The 5574-nt window shown below is 38.8% G+C and overlaps 1 protein-coding gene across 1 annotated transcript in view; it reads left to right on the top strand.

Moving 5' to 3' along the window:
- Window positions 1–5456: 5456 nt before the first annotated feature.
- Window positions 5457–5574, top strand: part of MCCC1 (methylcrotonoyl-CoA carboxylase 1 (alpha)) — a 59426-nt gene continuing 59308 nt past the window's right edge. The window contains exon 1 of the mRNA XM_010855643.1: window positions 5457–5573. The gene's annotated coding sequence lies outside the window, so the exon portion shown is untranslated. The remainder of the gene's footprint in view (window position 5574) is intronic.

The following is a 5574-nucleotide window of genomic DNA, read 5'->3' as shown; positions in this document are numbered from 1 at the left end:
CTTTGCTTCAGGAATTTGTCAACTCCCCTGTGCTCTATTATAATGTAATCCAAAGCAATCTGGACAACACAAATATGCCACGGAATATCACACTGAACCCTACATTGATGATGTCATGCTAATTAGACAGGACAAGCTCAAAGCAATTATTTTGCTGGAGGCCTTGGTTAAACACATGTGTTCCAGGAAGTATGAAGATTCAGGGACTGACTACTTCACTGAACAATTTAAAGACCCAGATGATCAAGGACATACCAGAATGTCCCCTCCAAGATAAAATATAGATATTTTTCATCTTGCACTCTTTCCACAAAGAAGGAAGCACAGAGCCAGCTAGGCCTCTTTAGGTTCTGGTGGCAACATTCCACAGCTAGGAAAACTCCTCCGGTCCATTTACCAAGTGACACAGAAAGTGATCGGTTTTGAGTGAGGCCAGGGTAGGAACAGGCATGACAACAACTCCAGGCCACAATGAAATCAGCTCTGCTGCTTGAGCCTTACAATTAGAAAGACCTCATGGTGCCAGAGGTTTCTTCAGTGGGCAAGGGTACAATACGAAATTTTTGGCAAACTCGAGCAGGAGAATCATGACATGGTCCCCAGGCAACTGAAGCAAGGCCAAGACCGTGCCATTTGCAACAGAAAAATATATCCCCTTGAAAAGCAGCTCTTGGCATGTTACTGAGTCCTGGTGAGCTTGACCTTAGGACACCAAGCAATCATATATCCAGAACTGATCATTTTTTAGCTGGATTCTGGCAAATTCACCAAGCAATAAGCTGGATGGGCCTAGTAGTAATCAACTGCGGGATAGAAATGGACATCCAGGATCAAGCCCAAGTCGGTTTAGAGAACAGGGTAAGAGAATCTCTTTGTTTTAGAGAATACACATTAAAGTAATTAGGAGTAAAAAAAAGAGCATCGTGTCTGCAACTTGCAGATGGGTTTTTAAAATGTGAGTATATGAGTGTGTGTGTGTGTTTAGGTACATGGGGAGAAAAAGATACAGCAAACATTGTAAAACATGAACACTTGGGATATAGAGGAGAAGGGTGCTATTCTTGCAGCTTTTCTGTAAGTTTGAAGTTACATCAAAACAAAATGTTTAAAACATTATGTGCTTAGGTACCAAATTCAGAATATGCAAAAGGGTACATAGTAAAAAGGTGTCACTATCCTATTGCTGTCCTGGAGTGAATAACTTTTCCTTCCCAGAGGCTATTGCCACATTCTGGCTTCCCAGGTGGCTCAGTGGTAAAGAATCCACCTGCCAATGCAGGGGATGCAGGTTTGATCCCTGGGTCAGGAAGATCCCCTAGAGAAGAAAATGGCAACCCACTCCGGTGTTCTTGCCTGGGAAATCCCACGGACAGAGGAGCCTGGTGGGCTTCAGGCCATGGGGTCACAAGAGTCAGACACGACATAGCAACTAAAACAACAACAAAAACAACAAATTGCTGCATACAGAGCACCTATTTTTTCTCCTAGTTTTACACAAGTGATAGAATAATAACCACAATTCTTCACATTGTTTTTTTCACTCATCAATCAATCTTAATATATGAGTATATATGGGCTGTTTCATTCTTTTTTAGTGATTGCATAATAATCCATTAAATGTACATCTATACATTTATTTAACCAGTCTCTTTTAAGCAGTTCATTATTTCCAACAAAGAAACTGTAAGTTTCCTTAATGAGACATTATTTCAAATGTCAATATCTCAGGTGATTTCTAAGAAATAGCTTTGCTAGGTTTGTGAATTTTTAGTTTTGATAACTATTACCAAAGTACTCTGTATAATGGTTGTGCCAATTTTCATTCAATAATGATAACATTCTCATGCCCCTCACTAATTACAATGTGTAATTAAACTTTCTGATATTTGCTGATGTGATATGTATATCATTATAATTTTAATTTGTATTTCTTTGATTTGGAATAAAGTCAAATGTCTTTTATATTTATTTACATACTTATATTTCCTATTCTGTGTATGGATTTCCCCAGTGACTCAGATGGTAAAGAATCTGTCTGCAATGCAGGAGACCTAGGTTCAATCCTTGGGTTGAGAAGATCCCCATGGGGAAGGGAATGACAACCCACTCTAGTATTCTTGCCTGGAGAACCCTAAGGACAGAGGAGCCTGGCGGGCTACAGTCCATGCGGTCATAAAGAGTAGGACATGACTGAGTGACTAACCCATGCACATTCTATGAACTCCTCACATTCTTTTCTTTTTCCCTTTATACTTGTAGGTACCTCCCTTAGCTTTACTGAAGTATAACTGACAAATAAAATTGTGTATATTTAACATGTACAATTAGATGATTTGGTATATGTATACATTGTGAAATTATCACCACATTCAGGTGATGAGCATACTTAAGATCTACTCTCTCAATAAATTTCAAATATACAATATATTATGATTATAGTCACCAGGCTGTACATTAGATCCACAGAGTTTATTCATCTTTTCTTTTCACTGTTCATCTTTTAACTGAAAGTTTGTGCCCTTTGACCAGCATCTCCCCCTTTTTCCCTGTCCCTCAGCTTCTGGTAACCACCATTCTACTCTCTGTTTCTATGTTTGACTTTTTTTTTTTTAATTCCAAATGTAAGTGAGATCATGCAGTATTTATCTGGTTCATATCACTTAACACAATGTCCTCTAGGTTCATCCATGCTGTTGCAAATGACAGAATTTCTTTCTCGTGGTTGAGTTATATTTTATTGCCATGTGTGAGTATGTGTTTGAGTGTATAATCTTTATTCATTCGTCTAGTTGATAAAATAATTAGGTTCCATCTCTGGGCCATGGTGAATGATGCTGCAATAAAGGTGGTAGTGCAAATATATCCTCAAGATACTGATTTTGTTTCCTTCATATATATTTCCAGAAGTGAGATTGCTGAATAATATGGTGGTTCTATTTTTAAATTTCTGGGGAATCTGAGTACAGTTTCCATAATGACTGTCCAATTTACTTTCCCATCAACAGTGTACAAATGTTCCTTTTCTCCACATCTTCACTAACACTTGTTATCTTTTGTCTCTTTGATAATAGCCATCCTAATCGGTGATAACTCATTGTGGTTCTAATTTGTATTTCACTCATGATTCGTGATGCTGCTCACCATTTCATGTAGGTGTTAGGTATTTGTATGTCTTCTTTGGGGAAAATATCTGTTTGGGTCCTTTCACAATTTTTAATTGGATTATTTGTTTTTTGCTATTGAGTTGTATAAGTTCTTTATATATTTTAGATATTAACCCCTGTCAGACGTATGCAAATATTTTTTCCTGTTCAGCAGGATGCCTCTTTATTTGTTGATTGTTTCTTTTGCTGATGAAGCTTTTAGCTTGATGTTTTCCCAACTTCATTTTTGCCTTTGTTGCCATTGATTTTGGTTTCATATCTAAAAAATCATTGCCAAGACTGTCAAGAAGCATTTTCCCTGTGTTTTCTTCTAGTAGTGTAAGGCGGGTCCAGTTTCATTCTTTTGTATATACACATCCAGGTTTCCCAACAGTGTTTACTGAAGGGACTATCCTTTCCCCACTGAATGTAGTTGGTACCCTTGTCAAAGCTTAGTTGATCATATATTCTGGGCTCTCTGTTCTGTCCCCTTGGTCTCTTTGAAAAACTTCTTTGAAGTTTTTCTCTTGCATTATATATCTTTTTTCCTTATTGATTTGTAGGAGTTATTTGCATACTAAGGAAAGTATACCTCCATCTGTGATAAGTTATATAATTATTCCCAGTTTATTTATTTTTTGGTATGTATGCTTTGCTGTGCAGGTTTTCAAAAAGATTATGTATTAAATAGTTGAATTTATCAATTCTTTCTCTGTTATAGTTTCTGAGTATTGTATTACACTTAGAAAAAAAAATATTCCTTAAGATATCCTTTGATATCTTCTAACACTTTTATCCTTTGTGTTAAACCTTTTATCCATTTGGAACTTATTTTGGTGTTAGATGTGAGGAGTGAGTAGAGGGTTTGCCACTTGTCCCAATACCACTCTTGAATTATTGAGTCTTAAAATCTACAATGAACATTGCATTTTAAATGAGTCAGCGCCAAAGTATTGGAGTTTGAGCTTCAACATCAGTCCTTCCAACGAACACCCAGGACTGATGTCCTTTAGGATGGACTGGCTGGATCTCCTTGCAGTCCAAGGGACTCTCAAGAGTCTTTTCCAATACTACAGTCCAAAAGCATCAATTCTTTCAGGCTCAGCTTTCTTTATAGTCTAACTCTCACATCCATACATGACTATTGGAAAAACCACAGCCTTGACCAGATGGACCTTTGTTGACAAAGTAATGTCTCTGCTTTTTAGTATGCTGTCTAGGTTGGTCATAACTTTCCTTCCAAGGAGTAAGCATCTTAAATTTCATGGTTGCAGTCACCATCTGCAGTGATTTCAGAGCCCTGAAAAATAAAGTCTGCCACTGTTTCCCCATCTATGCCATGAAGTGATGGGACCAGATGCCATGATCTTAGTTTTCTGAATGTTGAGCTTTAAGCCAATTTTTTCACTCTCCTCTTTCACTTTCATCAAGAGGTTCTTTAGTTCTTCTTCACTTTCTGCCATGAGTGGTGTCATCTTCATATCTGAGGTTATTGATATTTCTCCCAGCAATCTTGATTCCAACTTGTGCTTCCTCCAGCCCAGCATTTCTCATGATGTACTCTGCATGTAAGTTAAATAAGCAAAGTGACAATACACAGCCTTGACATACTCCTTTTCCTATTTGGAACCAGTCTGTTGTTCCATGTCCAGTTCTAAGTGTTGCTTTCTGACCTGCATACAGGCTTGGGTAGTAGTTTTAAAAATTCATTTATTTCTTTCTTTTAATCTTTACTAATGACTTAATTTTGCTCTGTATTTTTTTCTAACCCTTGAATAGGATGGCTTGCTTTCATTATAATCTTCCTATAATCGTGGATTTTAGCTATCTCAAATAAGCATCTATATGTAGTCTTTTCAGTACTTTTATTTTCTAGATATTCTTCATTTCGGTTCTGACTTCCTCTTTTCAACGATTAAAACACTTTTCTAAAAGTTCGGGTTGTTTTAAATTTTAGCTAATTATCTTATTTTAACCGTTCTCGAGACCACTAGAGAATTTTATCTTGCTCCCACTCCATTTGACTTTTTTCCCTGACTCTGCCTCGCCAGCTTCCGTGCGGTTTTAATAATAAAGGTCAGGAGGAGGGTTCCAGAACCAAGGAACGCCGAGGTCCAAGGGAAGGGACAGCAAGCCGGATTCCAGAGAAACTGAGGACGCAGCTAATCCCTCCACGAACTGGTGCAAAGGGCGGAGAAGCGGGGACCACACCCCCGCGGCGCGAGACCCGACTGGCCAATCGCCGCCCCCAAGCCCTGCTCTGTTCTTTGATTGGTTTTGGTGGAGACGCCCCCACCACGCTTCGGTCTGCCTACTGCTTGGCTTTGACTTGTACGGTGGCCGGCGGAGGACAAGAGGGCTGCGCAGCTGCGACAAGTTTATGTAGGGAGGGGGCCGCAGCTCGTAGCTTAAGGCGTCAGAGAGCGACGCG

The sequence above is a fragment of the Bison bison genome, unplaced genomic scaffold (assembly GCF_000754665.1).
Source record: "Bison bison bison isolate TAMUID 2011002044 unplaced genomic scaffold, Bison_UMD1.0 scf7180017864367, whole genome shotgun sequence".
Taxonomy (NCBI): Eukaryota; Metazoa; Chordata; class Mammalia; order Artiodactyla; family Bovidae; genus Bison; species Bison bison.
The sequence above is the reverse complement of the archived record's forward strand: the minus strand, read 5'-3'. Positions and strand labels throughout refer to the sequence as shown.